Source organism: Protopterus annectens, chromosome 1.part0 (genome assembly GCF_019279795.1).
Source record: "Protopterus annectens isolate FY-2018-M chromosome 1.part0, PAN1.0, whole genome shotgun sequence".
In the NCBI taxonomy this organism is placed as follows: domain Eukaryota; kingdom Metazoa; phylum Chordata; order Ceratodontiformes; family Protopteridae; genus Protopterus; species Protopterus annectens.
In genome coordinates, this window is record NC_056725.1 from 115573104 (window position 1) to 115594408 (window position 21305).

Sequence of the window (21305 nt, forward strand, 5' to 3'; positions counted from 1 at the left end):
AATTATTAAAAGCTGACAGACAAAAATTATATATACATCAGAAGTCTTTGAGACAAGGAACAGAAGCAATGCCTTTATGCCAGTGATAAGGAAATGCAGAGAACAGAAGATCATTTGGAGGATGATTTACCCAGCAATGTTTAGGATCTTTATGCAAGGAACAGTTCCACGAGTTATAGTAAGAGTGAAAGGGAAGGTCTACAAGAGGGTAGTGAGACCAGCTATGTTATATGGGTTGGAGACAGTGGCATTGACAAAAAGGCAGGAGTCAGAGCTTGACGTGGCAGAGTTGAAGATGTTAAGATTTCCACTGGATGTGATTAGGATGGACAGGATTAGGAATAAGTATATTAGAGGGTCAGCCCAGGTTGGAAGGTTTGGAGACAAAGCCAGAAAGGCAAGATTGCATTGGTTTGGACATGTGCTGAGGAGGGATGCAGAGTATATTGGGAAAAAGATGCTAAGGATGAAGCTGCCAGGTAACAGGAAAAGAGGAAGGCCTAAGATAAGGTATGGATGTGGTGAGAGAGGACATGCAGGTGGTTGGTGTGACAGAGCAAGATGCAGAGGACAGAAAGAAATGGAAACAGTTGATCCGCTGTGACGACCGGTAACAGGAGCAGCTGAAAGAAAAAGAAGAAGAAGATGCAAGGAACAGTTCCTACACTAACCCAAAGACTGCCACTGGCTTTCTGCAGAAGACTGCTAATTAAAGGATGGAACTCGGTAATGAAGAAGGTCAAGGGAGTCAACAGACAGAGGATCAGAAGAGGGAAGGTCTGTAGGGACTGAGACAGGGCTTTTCCCACTCTTTAAAAAGCAGCATAAACTCAAGGAAAAGGATAAAAATCACAAAAGAAGCTAGACAGACAGAGCACCACTGAAGGTAAACAAAGTAGTAACTAAGTTTGAAAAGGTAGTCAGGTTGATGGATGGTTGCAAGAATAGACTTAGTGGTCTAAAAGGGAGAATCAGAAAGTCAAATTACATTAAAATAGTTGTAATTGAAAAATTATCATTAAAAAGCAAAGGGTTAAGCACTAGAAAGAATGTATTAGAAAGGGTGGAAGTTATTTAGAAGGTAAATTAAACATGAAAAAGAGGCAAAATATTATTTCAGTGGGCACAGTGAAAACTGGAATCTAATTACAAGCTGAAGGGGGCATAGCTCATAGGCACCCAAAGTAAAAGAAGGAAAGAGGAAGCAATTCCATGAGGGGTCATGTAATTATGGTCCTATAGTTTTGGTGCTAACTGAATGAGGGGAAAAGAAAGTGCTCTCAAGACTGCCTGAGCAAATAAGAGAAATAAGCATAATACATATCCAAGTCAAGATGGGGGTGGATTCAGAGCATAAAGTGGGAAATAGTGGATGAATATAAAGTAAGTAATGTAGCTCTTTGTGTGAAGTCCTATTGCAAAAAATTTTTTACCATACTTAAGAGTAGCTTCCCCAGCAAAGTATACAGCAATTGTCAAAGTGCCCTGAGAAAGAGAAATAAGGAGTCATTACAGGAATAATAAACAGGATAGAAAGAAGGTTTCAAGATTAGACATAGCCCGTCTGAGAAAGTATAATACTGAGCATAATAGAAACATCTAAATTGAAAGTGGGTAGGTTATTCACTCCTATCCTTCATTCGAAGACTACCATGTAAATTTTAAAGATTTGTTGACAGAATATCATTTAAGATAGCATTTTACAGATGATCACGTGGTATGAATGAATACACACGTCTACATGGGTAGCTAATGTTTGTCTCTAGAGATAATGTCTCCATTTTAAGAAATAGAAGGATAAGAGATAGATTGGGACAGGCGTCACAATGAGATAAAATATTTTAGTCATAGACACAAAACCTGTCTGCATGTAAAACAAACCACCTAATATCGGAGAAGATTGTTTGACTAATCATTGTAAACAAAGCATGCTGAGTTGGAAGTCAATTACCAGTGTTTGCTTTGTAAGATTTAATGAAAAAGGTAATTGTAGTGGAAATGGATGCTTTAATAGATTACGAGCATTGCAAAATGTCTGTGAATGTATGAACTATGCCAGTGTCTTAACACAAAAAAGGGGGAAAACCCTGTTAAGATATGTCCTAATTAAGGGCACTGATGGTTTCTATTGCACAGTAACAGAAGAGAAGTGATTTCAGAGATGACTCATTACAGAATGAATTACACGGATGACTCATTGCAGAATGGATTTCACAGATGATTTATTACAGAATGGATTTCATGGATGACTCATTACAGAAGTGATTTCACAGATGACTCATTACAGAATGAATTTCATGGATGACTCATTGCAGAAGTGATTTCACAGATGACTTATTACAGAATGGATTTCATGGATGACTATTACGGAAGTGATTTCACAGATGACTTATTACAGAATGGAATGAGGGCAGCTGATACAGACATAAAGTAGCAAAGGGAAGGAATGAGGTAGAGTAATAATTATTTAAGAAGGTGGCCAGGAGGGATGAAAACAACTGGATACTCCTGAGAGTTAGAGGGAGAACAATATTAGGCAGAAACGTGAAGAGACTCAGTAAATCAGCATGCTCTGGCTTTCAAGGATAAAGGATGGAAAGCGAGGAAAGAATAAATAGGGAATAAGCTCAGTATGAAACATGTGACGAAGAGAGAGAGAGAGAAGGAGGAGCAGGGCAAAAAGACAGAGACAAATAGACAAAAAGGAGAGGAAAAAAGACAAAATTAAATAGAACAACATGTGGAAGATGTAAAAGAAAGAAAGAAAATGAAAACAGAATACAGGGGAAGTAGATGAGAGGGGGTGGGACAAAATTGCAAGAGAATGGCACTAGAAGTAAGAAGAGTAAATAGAAAAAAGGGGCACAGGAAGTAAAAGAAAGGGAGGAGAGGAGAGAAAAAAGATCACAACAAGAGTAGGTAGAGTAGGCAGTAGGTCCCGATGCAATCAATTGCACTATTATAGTTATGACAATGTTAGGGGACAAGGGGATGGCCATACCATACAGAGTGATGGAAACTCCAAAGACGGAAGTAACCATTGTATGTATGTATATAGTTATGGCAATGAGGTAAAGGGAAAGAACCTATAAATACACAAGAAGAAAGAGGTAGCTACTAGAACAGTAGGTGGAAAAGAAAAATAAAGAAGCAGGAAAGGTAAAAGGGAAGTCTCCAGGTAGTGATGGCCTACCCAAGGAAGTGTGGGGTTAAAGAAGGAAAGAGTAATAGCTCATTGAATGGCATTATTTAATCATATCATGATAGGGGCAACCAACAGAGTCCTGGAAGGAGGAAGTGATATCGCGAATTCATAAAGATGGCAAGAATCTACTGTGCATGACCTCTTACAGACCAATATCAATATTAATATTAAGCCATGATTATAAATGATTTATGAAAATTCAAACAGATAGACTGGGAAAAACATGACCAACTTTGATTCGCAGGGATCAAACTGGGGTTTGTGGGTGTAGGTGGACAGCAGACAACTTAATTAGAAAGCCGATAGTAATACACTACAAGCAGGAGAAAGGAGAGGAACTGGCCCTCATATTGTTGGATGCAGAAAAAGCCATTAATAGGTTGGCATAAAGATATCTGCTTGAATTGATTGGGAAGTGGGGATTCCCATGAGGGTGGGTGGATATGATAGAAACAGTGTATAAAAAAGAAACAGGAAAAATTAAAATAAGAGTAAGATTCTCAGAAAAGGTAAATATAGAAAAAAGGACTAGACATGGATGCCCCCTATAACTATTATTCTTTGCATTATATCTTGAACCACTGGTAGAGGCAATAAGGAGATCAGATAAAAAGGGGTGCAAATAGGAATAAACACAGAAAAAGATAATTTTGTATGCTGATCATATGTTATTAACCATGACAGCATAGGCAGGACATGGGAAAGTTATGGAACACAATAAAGGTATTTGGGTTAAAGTCAAGATATTAGGTTAACCAAGGGAAACACAAAGGCAGTTGCCATAAACAGAACAGAGGACAGGAAAGAGGAAGAAGGAATATCAGAGATGAAAATCAAACACTTGGGAATCAGGATAGGCAGAACAGTAGAAGAATCATTGAAAAACATGTATGAGAAAGTGTATGAAAAGGGATGGAGCAGATATGTAAATGCAAAAAAAAAAAAAATAAATAAAAATGGACCTAGAGCAAACAATTCCAGGTAGTGCAGATGTGCAAAATGCCATGGTTCACATAGCCGGAGGAAATGCCTGAGAGGGTACCAGGGAATGGTCTACTGAAGAAGATGGAGCAACTATGTAGGGACTACATTTGGTGAGGAGAAAGACCAAGGACAGCCTGTGAGATGGTTACATAACCGATAGACCGATAGAGATTGGGAGTGCCAGATTTTGGGACAAATCTGCAGGTATGCATGAAGCCAATATCCTCAGAGTAGTGGATGAGAATTGCCCTGCAGATTGAAAGGAAATGCTTTGGGAAAGGAAGAGAAGCTGTTGAGCCAGGAAGGATATTATAGCTACATTACCAGAAATACTGAGTGGGCAAATAACACTTTCGTGGAAGAAAGAAACTAAGAAGTTTTTTCAAATGAAATAGCAAGAACCAGAATGGGTAAAGTGGAGAAAAAGACTAGTCCCTATAGTGGGGGTTGAGAAATTATTTATTTATTTGTTTCCAGTTTAATAACCGGGGATGTCCACTGGGCCTGAAAGCCCATTTTCAGTGGAGGCCCGGGGAGAAAAGCTCCATGTAACAAACACTTTGCACCTTTAAAGTTGCATATTCCTTAATATTGCACACTTAAACAATTTAATAAAGTGAAATACTATATATATATATATATATATATATATATATATATATATATACATATATATACATATATATATATATATATATATATATATATACATAGATATATATATATATATATATATATATATATACATTGGTAGAATAATGCAGATTGAGTAGCTGAGAGAAGAGGGAAAAGATAAGTAGCAGGAGAAGGCATATAAGCAGAGGGGAAGTGAGGATTTAAAGGGTATCTGCAGCAAGATTAATATAGGGGAAAAAAAGAAATGTAGAGTATGGGGAGCAGAAGAAAGATTAGAGAGATGAGGGGCAGGAGGGGGAAAGTAGAAACTAGGAAAAGTAATAGGACCTAGGTGGGAAGTATACAATTACATTTCCTGTTTTGGAGGAGGAGGGAATGTAGTAGAGATTTGAATTGTTCAGGACTTGTGGTGATTCTTAGCTGGGGAGGAAGCAGGTTCCATTTCTTTGCTATAGTATAAGAAAGGAGTAGGTGACCAGGTGGTCGTTTAGGTTTGTGTACAGAAAGAAGATTTTTGTGGCCTGATCTTAGGGGCCTGAGAGGAGTATAGAAAGGTAGGATATTCAAAAGAGCTGGGCAAGTATTGGGTTTGAAAACTAGTTTGTGGGCAGGAGTAAGTTGGAGGTAGTCAAGATGATTAGGGAGTTCGAGCCACTGGAGACTATGGAGGGAGATGCAATGGTGAGTAGAATGAGAAGAGTTAGTGGCGAATTTGGCAATTTTGTTCTAGCAACTTTCTAGTTTAGAGGAGATGGAAGCTGTTAGGTTCGTTAGAAGAGGAGCACCATATAATATAGAAGGTAGAAGGAAGGTGGAAGCGAGGGTTTGTCTTGTAGCTAATGTTAAGAAGTTAGCGTTTCTATAAAGCATACCAAGCTTCTGGTGGGGTTTTTTTATATTTAGTTGAACATGAGTATTAAATTTCAGGTGTTCATCAATAGTAACACCAAGTAGTTTGGCATGAGTAACAACTTCTATTGTGGAGTGGGTGAGGCTTGTAATCTTTAAACAGGATTTATCAAGTAGAGGAGCTTTAGAGGGGGGAAAGAGGATGATGTGGGATTTATTGGCATTAAGGGAGAGATGGTTTAGAAGCATCCAATTCTCTGTAGCAGTGAAGGCCAATTGGGTCTTGGACTGGTGTTCGGGAAGGCTGGAGGCAGAGCAGACTAGAGTGGGGTCATCTGCATATTGGACTATTTGAGAGTGAGGAATTGCAGAGTGAAAATTATTGATGAACACGTTAAAGAGTATAGGTCCGGGAATAGAGCCCTGTGGAACTCCGGTGGGGATAGGAAGGAAGGAAGAGGTCCCTGTTTGCCATTTCACAGCTTGCGATCTGTCTGAGAGATAACTTTTGAACCAAGAAAGGGAATCAATAGAGAGATTGAGGTTAGAAAGGTGGTTGAGAAGGAGTGTGTGTGTGATACAGTGTCAAATGCTTTGGAAAGATCGAGAAGGACAGTGGAGACAATGTCTCCAGAGTCACGGGCATGGTTGACAATATCTAAGAAAGAGAGTAGAGCAGTAATGGTACTGTGGCCAGTATGGAAGCCGTGCTGAGTTGGGGTAAGGAGATGGTTATTTGGTAGGTGGGGCATGAGTTGCTGGTGGATACATTTTTCCAGGATTTTAGAAATTGGGGAAAGAATGGATACTGGGCGGAAATTAGAAGTGCTATTATTTTTGCCTCCTTTATGAAGGGGCAGGATGTAAGCTGCTTGTCATAGTTTGGGAACATAAGATTCTTGGATGGATCTATTGATGAGAATACTGATTGGTATGGCAATGCCATCAGCTGCAAGTTTGAGAAAGAGAGATGGGATATTGTCGGGGGCATTAGAGCAAGGCTTGAGTTTGGTCAGATGTTTTTTAATATAGCTGGTGGATACAGGTTTTAAGTGGAAAGTGGGAGGGGGATTAGGAGAGCAGGAGTGGGGAGAGGAGGGGGGAGAAGGATTGGGTGGAGGGCAGGGTGTAGATTTCGAGAAGGTTTTGGTCAATTTGGCTATAGAATTGGTAAAGAAGGAGTTAAAAAAGGATGCAATTTCTGTGTCGGTCTTGTTGTTGTCGGGACAGGGATTGGATTTGGAGCCTGGGTGTAAGAGGGAGTTAATGGAATTCCAGAATTTTTGGGGATCTTTTGAGAGGGTAGACTGTAGTTTAGTGTAGTAGGATTTTTTTATCTTTTGTGATAAGTTTTTTGGTTAGATTGCGGAGTTGCTTATATTGAAGGAGTGTATCTGGGTGTTTATTTTAGTTATCAATTTTCCAGGTTTTGTCCCTTTGATGCATAAGAGTTTTAGTGTCCTTGGTTAGCCAAGGGGCAGAGATTTGTTTTATTTGTTTTGTTCGCAGTGGGGCTTGAGAGGTTAGGATTTTAAGGAAGGTAGTATTGAAGCTTACCACTGCGTCATCTAGAGGAAGAGTTTTAAGGATATCCCAGTTAGTTAGTTTAAGGGTTTCAGAGAATATAGAGGGGTTAAAATTAGTGAGATTGCAAGTATGGGCATATTGGTGTTGGTGAGGGAGGTGTTGGGCAGCTCGGAGAATAAAGGCTTGAAGATGGTCGCTTATTGAATGAGGTAAAATGCCAGAGTTGGAGATCTTATTAGGATGGCTGACTAGGATCCAGTCTAGGATGGACCCTGGTGGGTTATTTTTGTTGGGTTTAGTAATGCTGTTTATTAGTTGAGTAAAATTATAAAGATTAATAGAGAGAGTGGGAGTATTGTTATTAATTTTATTGCAGTCAATGTTGACATCACCTAGAATATAAGTCTCAAGTTTGATATTTTTTGAAGCCCATAAGAGAATATTTTCTAGGGTTGCGATGTTTTCACCAGGGGGAATATAAATGGCTATAATACAGATACTTTTAAAGTTGTTCATTTTGTGGATTCCAGTGATTAGTTCGGCATTATTAAACTGAGGAATGGTATTCTGGTAAGGGGAGAGATTCAGCAGGCAGTTGTATATTAATGCTACACCACCTCCTTTTTTGTTTTGGCAATCGGATCGGAGAGCTTGGTAGCCAGGTGGAATAATTTCAGAGTTTGCAATGTGTGGTTTTAGCCAGTTTCTGTGACTACTACTATGTCAGGTACAGTGTGACTTAGCCAAGCATAGAAGTTTGTAATTTTATTATTTATACTCTGGGTATTAATGGTAATGAACTTAAGATATTTCTGGTTGTTTCTAGAGGAGGAGGTAGTGGGAGAGGTATTGTTAATGGGACCAGGGTTGGGGTATATGTCACCTGCTAGAGTTAGCCATGTAAAGGGAAAGGGGAGGAGACTCTTGTGATTGTGACATGACGTTAGAGGGAGATAAAGTTTAGATTTGGTGGCAAAAGGTTTTAAAGAGATTGTATGGTGTTTTAATTTAAAATAATGAAATGGATTAGGTTGAAGTAGGGAGGGGGATATTGGAAGGAAGTGGAGTAATAATGGGGGAGGAAGGGAGAGAGTGGAGGAGGTGGGGAAGGAGAAAGAAGAGGGTAGTTTGGTGGAGGTGGAGGAGGTTACATTATAGAGAGTTATTAGGAGGATAAGACATGTAAGAGAGGTGAGTTTATGTGCTAGAGACATGGTGGGCAGAGTAGGAATAATCTTTAGAAGAGAGGATAGAGTAATTGGGGAGGGTTTGGAGCTGATAGGAAGAGAAGTATATGTGAGAGTGTATTCAGATAAGGGATAGGAAGGGGAGGAGCAACTAATTGAATTGCAGTATAGGCGGGGAGAGGTGAAGGAGTGGGATAGGCTGATGGGAATTGGGGAGCATTTTCAGGTGTGTATAAAGTTAGAAATACTGGGGGTGGGTGGGAATTGGGGGTAGGGTAGGGGAGCGGAATGAGCCCGTAGGGCGAACAGAGTGGGTAGACCCACTGAAGGAGAGATCCCAGAGAAAAACTATCTGTGGAGAGCTGGCTTAGTAGGTAAGTATGGGATAGGTAGAGGGTAATGATCTCAACAAAAGGGATAGTAGACAGGGAAGGGTAAGAGAGTTTGAGTACAGGTAGAAGGAAGGAAAAAGATTGTAGGGGCAGTAGATCTACAAATAATTAAACCGTAAGTCTAGGGGAAGCATTAAAGTCAGTGAGGTAAGGTAGAGGGAAGGGTGCCACCTAGTGGACAAATGTAAAATAGCAAGGAATAGCTTCTTCTATATGGAGAGATCCCAGAGAAAAGCTATCTGTGGAGAGCTGGCTTAGTAGGTAAGTATGGGATAGGTAGAGGGCAATGATCTCAACAAAAGGGATAGTAGACAGGGAAGGGTTAGATAGTTTGAGTACAGGTAGAAGGAAGGAAAAAGATTGTAGGGGCAGTAGATCTACAAATAATTAAACCGTAAGTCTAGGGGAAGCATTAAAGTCAGTGAGGTAAGGTAGAGGGAAGGGTGCCACCTAGTGGACAAATGTAAAATAGCAAGGAGTAGCTTCTTCTAAAAGTAGCAGGGCTGAGAAAAGTACAGGTACTAGGGGGAAGGAGTTAGCTTTAAAGAACGGAAATGAGGATCAAAAATGAAGTAAGCCATAACATGAACGTTGAATAAGAAACAGGGCAAGGTAAAATTCTAGGCACAAATGTTAGTAGAGGGAGGTTGAAAACGTGAAGAAATTAAAGTAGGATTTCAACTAAAGGACAGTTTAAAATGTGAGTATCAGAAAATCAAATACAGATAAAACAAAATAGAGAAGGAGATATGTGATGAGGCAGAACTACTGATAATAATTCATGAAATCAACATGTGAAGGGAGGATGTGTGTTCACTTATCTTGTTAACAAACTGAAATAATTAAATAAATAAATAAGGGGAAGAAAGGAAAGAGAAGAAATGAAGACAAAGTGGGAAAATGAGCTAGAAACAGAAATAATTACAGAAGAATGGAAAAATAATGTGTTAAAGCTACCCAGACACACAGCCAATGTATGTAGATTTAGAATATTTGTATGTAAGTGTCTATATAAGTATTTGTATAATCTGACTAGGACTAGCTAAGATATTTCAGGGGCAGATGGGAGATGTTGGAGATTTGGAAGGGTAAGGGCACATGGATTCATACATTTTCAAGTCATAAGGAGTTAGAGATTTATAGGCAGGAGCTGCAGATGCTTATTGATGAGGCGATACCAGGGTTAGGAGAAATTCCTAAAAAAATATTTTTAATAGGCTTTGAGAGAAATGTCCCAGAGTAAAGTAAGAAGGTATTTGGGTTACTAATGACTGTGATGTTTTTTATGTCAGTGGTAACCAAAACCTTTTATTTTACTGTCTATCCATTTTGCGATAGTTTCCATTTTGGAACCATGTACCACCATAACTGGGTGGAAAAGGGGAAGTAATCACTGTTTTTATGCACTTTGGGAATACCAAAAATGCTATGTATAATAAAGATATCACAATTAAATATTCTCATATTTGGTTGACTTGTGGCACTTTTTAAGTAAAATCAGAAAAATGGCATTTTGTGAAAATTGTGATTTGGTTACTATTGATATTAAAGACCATTTTACTGTGATATGTCTCAGTTTACAATGGTTCATAGAGACTTTATTATTATAGGATGACTTCATAACTAGGAACATTCAAAGTTAATGGAACCCATGAAAATAGTACTTTACAAAACGTGTATTCAGTTTGTATACTTCTTAACCTGTAGACATTGAACATAGGAACAAAGACCCTTGAAAAGTAGGAACATCCAGCTAAAACTCTAAACATCTAATTAGCATACATTTGAATACTAAATAGCACATAGCTCTTCCCACTTTCAGTAGGAATGTGGGATACTATTTACAAATGTATGTTTAGAAAACAGTGATAAACATAATGGAAAAATATTATCAAAGAGACAGTGTAAAATCTATAGACTTTAATGAGCCACATTGCAAAAATTTACCACAGCAGGTCATTTATTTTTGCTTTAGAAATAGAAAGCTGTAAAATGAATGTTTTCTTTATTTAAATTATTGTTGGCCCTAGTATGTTGACCATGTAATGTGGTTTTCTATGTACTTTACAGTTTCAAAGATCACATACAATGGGGGGGGGGGGGTCAGAAAATTGTATGAATGGGTAACTTTGTGTCTTTCGGCTTTTCCCGGTTAGGGGTCGCCACAGCGGAACTCCAGTCCGCCAATGACTGGTAGTTGATTTTTACATGCCGAGTTACCAGCCCTGACACACAACCTTCAACGATGGTACGCCCATTCACGCATGTCTCCACGCAGAAGACGCTCTAGCTGAGAATCGAACCGGAGAGCGTCTTACTGTGAGGTGACAATGTTACCACAGCACCACCACCTCCAAACATACAGACATCCTGCACAGCAGTAACTTAAGCCTGAAAATATGAACATTCTTCCAAAACAGGGGCAGTTGAGAGGCCTGATTGGAAAATATTATCACCAGCTTTCTTGTTGTAGCAATGTTCATAGGTAAGTAATAGGCTAGATGCCCTTGCAGGCCATTTTTAGCATACTTAACTTCTCCTCAAAGGTGAGAATCAAGCCTTGCATATTGTGTTTAGGAGGTAAGCACCTTAACCATTAAGCCAACAACCAACAACCTGTGCATGGCTTTATGATAGCTTAGTGCTTTTGTATTGGGAGATGCATTTTGTTTTTCCTTTATTTTTTAGCATTTTATTATAAGGCCTTTTATAGGTACCTGGATAACATTTTTATTAAATTGAATGGTCTCACAGACGTCATTAGAATGTTTTAAGTTTATCAGTAAAATTAAAAACTTTTTGAACTTCAATTACAAATGATCATTGGACAAAATTGAGTTTTTGAATTTGTGTACTATTAAAGATTATGAGAAAAACTGTTTTACATCAACTATGTTTCGTAAACAAACATTCTCAAACTCTCATTTACATTTTGACAGCTGCCAACCATGCAAGCAATAATCAGCTTGGTAAGGGATCAAATGTTCAACCAGTCAAGATTGATTTCTGAGGATGATGTATTCATTAGTAAACTGAATGTTTTGAATATGTTATTCATTGACAAAGGTTATCCCAAAAATTTGTTGATTAATATAATTGCTACAGGGAACAGAGGTGTGACGTACCCAAATATTAAAGCTTGGTTTCCGAATCCAACCTGCCTAAGGGTAAGAATTATTTAGCATATTACAGAGCTATGGTTCTGACATATTCTAGAAATGTTATTTTAATTAAAAATATTTTACTAAACAACTAGAGTCTCCTGACACACACTTTGACAATATCAGAGGTTTATATATAGGAAAGGCAAAAATGTAAAAGCATTTTTTGAAAATAAAGTAAGAAGCAAATTTGCAGGTTCAAATGTTTCATCAACTCAGAAACGTGGATGCTCCTCACAGTGTTGCTACATATATGTCACGCTAAAAGGGAACATGGATGTGCAAATCTAAAACAAGAATCCAGTTCTCAGAGTTAATTATAATACAAAAGCTGTGGTGCATATTGCCACGTGTTCATCATGTTTAGCATACTACACAGACAAAATTAAAAGACCTCTTAGAAAGAGGATTTATAAACATATGAATTATATCAAAAATATGATGATAAAATGCTCGTGGAAACGTTAGGAAATGTAAGCACTTTAGAAATTTTATATTTTTTGTAATTGATAGGCTGTAACCTACCCAGTTTATGAGGCAATGGAAATCAAGATTAGAAATTAAAGAATTCACATGGCAATTGAGACTTGAAGCCTATACTCCCTCAGGTTTACATGACAGCAGTAATATTAATTGTGTTTTACATGTACAAGCTTCTTTGATTTACTACTGAAGTAATATTTAATTACTAAGTATTGTATTTTTACACTGGGTGGTTTATATATTGGTTTGAAATTTGACAAAATATATAGGGTTGAATTTTATTTAATATATGTTTTATTTATCATGACAAGGGGCCAAACATTCTGGATTTGGTGCTCACTAAGATGGGTGATCGTTGTACCATCCCATGTGTGTGTGTGGCCCTTCCTAGTGAGGTCTGATCATAAATCTGTCTCATTAGAAGTAACAATAACATCTGACCCCCTCATTGGCAGCAACAGACTAAAAAACTTTTCCAAAGCTAATTACAACTTATGTGATGGCATTAATAGCTTCATAGCCCTTGCTCTCACTGATGGCATTTACACCAATGCCTTATATAAGCATCTATACAAATGTATTGACTCAGTTGTACCTAATAGGATCAAAACAAGATCCTCAAGAAACAACAAGCCTGCCTGGTGGACATCTGCCATTAACAGCCTATACAATAAGAGAAACAAAATTCCTGTCCAAGAGCAGGAAGGAATGGTCTCTGAATTAGAAGCATTCTCTCCTCGGCTTAAACAAGCAAATAAGACACCTCATAAGGCATTCTAAAGCTAACTATGAATCCAAATTAGCCTCCTTCACTAAGGATAACCATAAGGCCTTCTTTAGTAACATCAGAAACCTTTACGGAAAAACCCAGATCTGGGAGAACTGGTTGCTAATGACACCAAATATACTGAACTCACAGAATTAGCCAACCTGCTAGCTTACAGGTTCAGTGAACCCCCCCCCCTCCCATCCCTGCCACATATCCCCCAAACCATCTCTACCACCTGTCCTCCAAGTATCTTCAAGGAGCAGGTCATAAACACTCTGTCCAAAGCCAAGAACATAGACTGTATGAGACCTGATAATATCCCAGGCTGCATTCTAAATAGATTAAAACAGGAACTAGCTGCACTGCTGGGTACTCTTTTTAACCACAGTCCAAGCACTGGTTTTGTACCTTTTGAATGGAAAACAGCAACCATCATCCCATTACATAAAAGAGGCACATCCACAGACCCTGGAAACTATACACCCATAAACCTGACCAGCCTAATCTGCAAGACTATGGAAAGAATAATCATGGGCCTTATCAACAAAGATATAGGAGACATCCAAATGCTCGATCTGAAGTTTGGCTTCATTAAAGGGAGATCCTGCTTCTTGAACCTAAAGGACTTCTTTGAGACAGTCACCAAAGCCCTGGACGAAGTCAGATCCATGCATACAACTTACCTGGACCCTACCAAGGCCTTTGACACTATTGCCTACTCAGGCATCATTGATAAATTAACCCAGCTGAAAATCAACCTGTATATTCTTGGGTGGGTTGCAAACTGTCCCACTGATAGAATGCACAAAATCAAAATAGGTGACTCTACCTCAACCAGCAGACTCAAAACCAGTTGTATTCCACAGGGATCATTGCTGGGGCCCCTATTGTTTGGAATCTACTTCTCAGATGTACAGGCTAAAACAAAAGGCCTATGGCTGACAAAGTTTGCTGATGATTGCAAACTGAGTGCAGTCATCGAGTCCCCAAATGATGTCAGTATCCTACAAGAAGGAATTACACAAACGACTGCTGCCAAAGTCATGGGCTAAAATTCAATGCAAGAAAATGCATTATAATCCCCTTCAGCAAGGGCGATGTCCCTGCAGATTACCACATTAATAACAACACCCTAAGTATGCAATCAGTGGTAAGAGATTTGGGCACACAGGTTGAAAGCAACCTTTTCTTTGACCACCATGTCTCCACAGTGGTAAGAAAGGCTTTCTATATCACCCATCTCATAAGTAAGGGCATTCTACACAGAACAAAAGAGGTTATAACCCTCCTGTACTTCTCAATCATCAGGCCAATAATAGAGTACAATGCTACCTTTGGTATGTACCTTACCACGCACCTGCACCAACTGGAAAGACCTCAAAGGTTTCTTACAAAGAAAATTCAGGGTCTTCATACAGTGACAGACTGAAATCACTGTCACTGTACTCTGTGTCTTACAGACTACTCAGAGGTGACTTCTGCATTGCATATAAAGCAATCTCAGATCCTGCTGTAATGGAAATACTGCACATCCATAAATCAAATGGTATAAGATGCACTCGCTCTAGGGAACTCAACTTAGTATGTGACATCAACAGGACTTGCTGGACAGACAGATATGTCTCTCAGAGGTTACCTCTCCACTGGAACAAACTTCCAGTTCAGGTGAAGCAGATCCCCTTAATGGCCCTATTTAAGTGTAATTTAGATGATTGGATGGGAAACCGCAAATTCACTCCAGAAGCTTCACCTGTGTCCCTCTTGGACAGGGGCAGTAGTTGTTGACCTAGTTCCACTAAATACATTGATATTCTTAGGAACAGGGGTTGTACTTGGTTAGGCTTGTAAGGGCCCTAGGGCCATTAGCCTAGTAACCTCCTATGAGCCTATAATCCTATGTATTTTGACAGTGTTTAATATTAATTAATCATGTGACTGCTTTTGGTTATTTAAGAAATGCTGGTGTGTGTGAATAACATACTAATGAAGTCTTATTTTGAGAGATGAAAGTGCTAAAAAAATGGCTATTTTTTCCAGCTGTTAGTGACTTAGTGTACTTGTTTTCTTACTGAGCTTCTGACTGGCTGCTCTTGTTTATGACCGAAGTGTATTCATGGAACTATTACATTACATCTACCACATGTAATCTTTTAGATAATAGCAATTTGTTGATATCAACCATACTTCTTGCTTTTCTGGTTAAAATCACCTTTATTAAAACAATTCAACTTATTTTCTGCATTGAATCTAAAGGGAAAAAAGATCTTGAGTTTTAAATTAGAATATAATGCTTTAAAATAATTTTAATGTCACCACTTATTTAATTTTTAAATATAAGTTCAAAATTATAAACTTAAAATTAAGAAGTGAGTGGTCGGCTTCCACAGAATGTCTCCCTAAAAACTGATATAGTCTACACGTCTAACATCTCTATTGTTTCTTAAAAAGTCTGATTTTATTTGTCATAGTCCTATTAGGGCAAACATTTAAATAGGATAACTGATTTAGATAAAAAGATCCCTGAATGTTATAAGTAATTTGTGTTAGCAAGGTACCAGGAAATTTTTATGTAATAATAAAATGTATGTTTTAAACCAGAAAGACTGCAAGTATGACAAATGACTATTACAGCACATTCTGAGCTACTCAGTTTTGTTAGGATGGTGTCAGTAGATTGGATTTATAACACAGTGAGTTGGTGTTTCATCCATACTTTCACCAAGAGTTACAGAGTAGAGACATTTAAAAGCTGGGAAGGCAGTATTACCACAAGATGATATGAGTACATTGTTCTTTTTATGCTATGTGGCACTGTATTTTGTATTTAATGTTGATTTTGTGACCTAGAACTAGTTAACAAACAACAGTCTAAATAAATAATCAAATAAATATATAGTAGCAGGGTCTGACCTGTCTGATGTGGTTAATAACTATAGGCTGGGGGGTCCAATGGTTATTCCAGTCATGCTTGTATGATTTAGTTTTATTACAACTAGGAACATTAGCTGTAAACTTCTACATTACTTTTTGTTCCTACATTCTGAAAGGAGTCCTAGTTCTTTGGTTTAAATGTTGGCATCTCAGAGAGCTGATTTAGCCTTATAGCAATGGGGTCTATTCACTGCAAATTGTTCTGAAAACAAATTCCATATGAACTGTTGTGAAAGTCACCCATTTGTTATGATATACCTGATAGAAAAGAAGGTCAGACACCTGCTGTTACTGTAAGTAACTGACACAACTGTATTTTATTTCTGACAGATAACTGGATTACATATAGAACAATGGATGGATAGAGAGATTATAGATATAGATATAGATATAAATATAGAGGGAGCAAACAAATATGGAAGAAACCTTGAGTAACTGAAGAGATGGAAGTTGAAAGTACTCAAAGGACTGCAGCATTTAATGGGTTTACTAATTTAAAAGCCTGAGTAATGAGGCATATAAATTGATGAAGTCACTAAACACACACACAAAAAAAAAACTTACAGAGGAACATTCTAGTGTCTTAGGTTTATAGGTAGGTACTAAGCTATCTGCCCGAAGGCATTTATAAGCCTAGCCAGAATGTACTGGCTTTCGCCGCCTCCCCCCCCTTAGATTAGTTCCCTGTGCCTCTGTCCAGCAGAGTCATTGAAGTGATCCCCGAGGTATACTTTCTGTTTCCCATCCACTCATCAAGGTTTCTCTTGAAGAGTGTTAGCGAGGAGATCTGCCTAATGTAGATTGGAATCTTGTTCCAGAGCATGGGAAGTCTCTGGGACAGGAATCTATCCCTCCAGCACGCCCTATTTATTGTTGTGGTGAGGCTTAGATCCCTAGAGCATGTGGCTCGAGGGGATATGGTTTTCGTTAGATGAAGCATGTCCATCAATTCTGAGTTAGGCATGGCCTTGTATGTCAGGCAGAGATCACCTCTTAGTAAGCAGTATGCAACTGAGTACAACTGGAGTTTCTTCAATCGAGCTGTGTAGGACATCTGTTTTAGGCCAGTGATCCTCTTGGTGAGGTACTTTCTGTGGTCTTTCCAGCTGTTGCAGGTGTCTTGTAAGGTACATCCCAAATGGGGCATTGTACTCTATGATGAGTCTGATGAGCGATGAGTAGAGGGGCACAATGACCTCTTTTGATCTGGATGCAAACTCTTTTCTGATTAGGTGGGCCACATAGAAGGATTTTCTAACCACTTTGGCAATGTGATTATCAAAGGAGAGATTACTATCTACTCGGGTCCCCAGATCCCTTATTACATCTTCCGTATTTAAGGGGCTACAACCTATGTGGTAGTTTGTGGGTATGTTGTTTTTTCCAAAGGGGATGACTATGCACTTTTTGGCATTTAGCTTGAGGCCATGGTTTTGACACCAGGTATCTGTCTCAGTGAGACCCTTTTGGAAGATGTCTGTGTCAGCTGGAGAGTCAATTATAGCCCCTAGTTTGCAGTCACCTGCGAACTTGGTCAGCCATAGTCCTCTTGTGCTTGCCTGTACCTTTGAGAAGTATATGCCGAACAGGAGGGGTCCTAGGACTGAGCCCTGGGGAACGCCACTTGTAACCGTTTTAGAGTCAGACCTAGATCCCGCAACTCATACCATGTGGGTTCTGTCTGTGAGCCAGTTGGCAACCCATCTCATGATGTAGGGGTTTATGTTCAGGCCGGTGAGCTTACCTATAATACCAGAATGGAGAATGGTGTCAAAGGCCTTTGTGAGGTCTAAGTAGGCTGTGTGGACCACCTTTCCCTCATCTATAGCCTTGGTAACTGTCTCAAAGAAGTCCACCAGGTTTAGGAGGTTCCCAATCTCTCTGTTAATGAGATCCATGGTGATGCACTCCATAGCCTTGCAGATCAAGCTAGTCAGGCTTATAGGGCAATAGTTCCCAGAGTCTGTTATGGCTCCACCTTTGTGGAGTGGAATAACCGTTGCTGTGCTCCACTCTATGGGCACGTAGCCTGTGGAGAGGCTGAGTCTGAACAGGGTGTTTTGGTGAGGGTTAGTTTTATTTATTTATTTATTTATTTATATTTGTTGACCGGGAGTGTCCGACTGGACGTAGGTCCATTTTCAGCGGAGGCCCGGGGAGAAAAGCTCCACAGTTAAAATAAACAGACAGTAGTTACATTGGATTACATAGCAATTAACAATTTACATAGCAATTACTTACAACATATTTACAGATGAAGAACATAGTACATCAGTAGACAACTAGAATCTTTATCTGTGAAGTACATAACAGGCATTAACAAATGTTACAAGAAGAAGTTCCTGCTGTATAATAAGTACTGGCTTATGAGCATCTGAGCTTGCTATAATCAAGGTAGTTAGTGGAGTGGAAAGAAAGGTAGTGGTTGGATGGGGAGGGTGATATTAGAGTGGGAGTTGCAAGGGCATTGCCAGCATGTTTTTAGGTGCGCTTTTAGTAAAGTTTTGAAGTGGGTGCATGATGGTATGGAGGTAGTTGTGGGTGGGAGGGAGTTTCATAATTTGGCTATGGTGCAAGAGAATAGTGCTTCACCAGCAGAGTTATTGGCTTTAGTGATCTGCAAGTGATTTTTGTTGCTGGATCTTAGTGGTCTGGTGGCGCGATAGGGTTGGAGTAGATTCTGGAGGGATGGGACATTCAGTGGATGATTTACTAGTTTGTGGGCGAATGAGAGTTGATACCATTGAAGGAGGTGAGGGAGTTCAAGCCAGCCCAGTTCAGCAAGTGAGAGACAGTGGTGACTACGGTAGGATGCCCCTGTGGCGAATTTGGCGATTTTGTTGTAGCAGGTCTCTAGCTTGTTTAAATCGCATTGCCTTAGGTTGGTATATATTGGACAGGCATAAAGTAGGGTGGAGATAAGGTCAAGGATAAGCTCATCTTTGAGCTTGTGTAGGACGCAGCCTGAGACACCATCCAGTCCCATTGATGCTGCGTTTTTGGCTTTGGAGAGGGCTGTTTTAACCTGAGTGTCTGTGATTTCAGGGGCACTACATTTTTCTGGTATGGTTATGGGCCCTTTTGGGGGTGAGAGGTGGGTGAAGTTTGCACTGAACCTGTCTGCCAGGATGTTGGGAATATCGGTCAGTTCAGTGTATTTTGTGCCATTCTGCACTAAGTATGAGCAGATCTGAGAATTGCCACTTAGATTCTTGACCTAGCTAAAGAATGCCTTGTGGTTATGTTTGAAGTCCTTGGCAATTTTTCTTTCAAAGATAGCCTTGGATGATTTTATGAGGGATCGTAGTTTCTTGCTGATACTGATCAGGGATGTCTTCCCTTCTTGGGATTTTACCCTTTTCTGTACTAGTTTCCTCCTTCTATTGTATAGCTTGTTTATGGCAGGGGACCACCAGACTGGTTTCCTTTTCTTGGAGGAGTGAGTCTTGGTTTTGCTTGGGATAGCATGATCCATGCATTCCTGTAGGTGCCCATAGAGTGCATTAGTAAAGGATTTTGCAGCTTGTGCAGCATTATCCTTTAGCATGGGGGCTTTGAAACTTTCCACCTCGGTCTTAAGTAATGTGAAGTTTGCTTTTGAAAGGTTTTTCACGGTGGTTTCTTTGACTGGGGGTGGGGGCGGAATGTGGCTACCCAGAGTGATTAGTTTATGGTCAGATCTAACCAGCGAGGGGTTGACCTCCAGTGTGCAACACTGGCCGCCAATGTTGGTGATGACCAGGTCCAATATGTTGTCACCTCTGGTGGGGATGTTGACCAGTTGATCCGGGGCATTTGAATTTATAAATTTTAGGAAATGTCGGGCAAGGGAGTTAGTACTTGAGTAGTTCTCCCAGTTAATGTTTGGGTAATTGAAATCACTCAATATCAGGGTACTTGAGTAATTCTCCCAGTTAATGTTTGGGTAATTGAAATCACTCAATATCAGGGTGTTTGGTAGGACCTTTATGTTTTCCAGTGTTTCCAGAAATGTGGAATGGGGGTCCTGAGACATGGTGGGTGATCTGTAGCAAGCTACAATTTGAATTGCAGTTTTGCCAGTTGTTAGTTGCACGTGGATGATCTCTGATGCATCGTGCTGTGCCACTAACCTGGAGGTGTTGGTATCCTTGATGAATATGGATACGCCCCCATCTTTTGTATTTTGGTCCAGGTTTTGTGCCCAAAATGTATGGTATGAGTTGTAGCCTGGTAGTGCTGGGGTGCTCTCTGGACTCTTAAACGAGGTTTCTGTTACCGCACATATATCGATTTTCTCCATACTGAGGAGTGCCTCGAGTGCATGCATTTTGAGGTGTAGTAGCATTACCCTCAGTTTTTTGTTACTTGTGCTATTTATGGCGGTGGGTTTGTCTTTTGAGCCTTGCCTAAAAAAGGCACAATGGGGGTGGCAAGAGCCTTGGCCAGTATTCAAAAGCCTAAGGGTAACAGGTGCAAGCCATCTCTAGTGAAGCAGCGTGGCTTGTCGAGCATGTCATCCCAGGCAGACAGATACTGGATCCCCTTTGAATGACACCAGAAACTTAGCAAATTGTTGAAATTGATCATTTTTTCTTTATATCATGTTATCATTCTTGGTGAAGGCAGGATGCTACTCAGGGTCATGCCAGCCTGGGATACGTGATCAGAGAGCTCTTCCATGTCTCTTTTCATGTAGTCCATGGAGGTATGGCTCAGGTCATTCACACCACCATGGACAATGACATAGTCATATCTGTACTTGTTCTGGAGTGACCTGAGTGCTTGCGTTATGTGGCGGATGCTGGCAACCGACAGGCAGCTAACAGTGACCTTCTCCTTGTTCAGCCTAGTGAGTGGGACATCAGTGTGCCTGACTATAGAGTCACCTATTACTAGTGTGTTGGGTATGTTATTTTACCTTAAGGGCTGTGATTGCGTGGCACACTGGTTTTGTGAAGTATGTGTTTCATGGTTTGTGTTGGGGGGTGGAGGTTGCTTGGATGTCTGCTTTGGAGGTCTCTGTTGCTTTTGCAGATTTTTATTTAGAGCCTCCGAGTATGTTTTTGTGTATTTATGTATGTGAGACTGGTGGCATGATGCAAGTAATTCCCTTCTCCTCTTGATTGTCTGGTCCAGTCTTGGGTTGAGAGAGCTTAGCCTCCAATTTGACTGTATAATTGTATCTCTCACATGTATTAG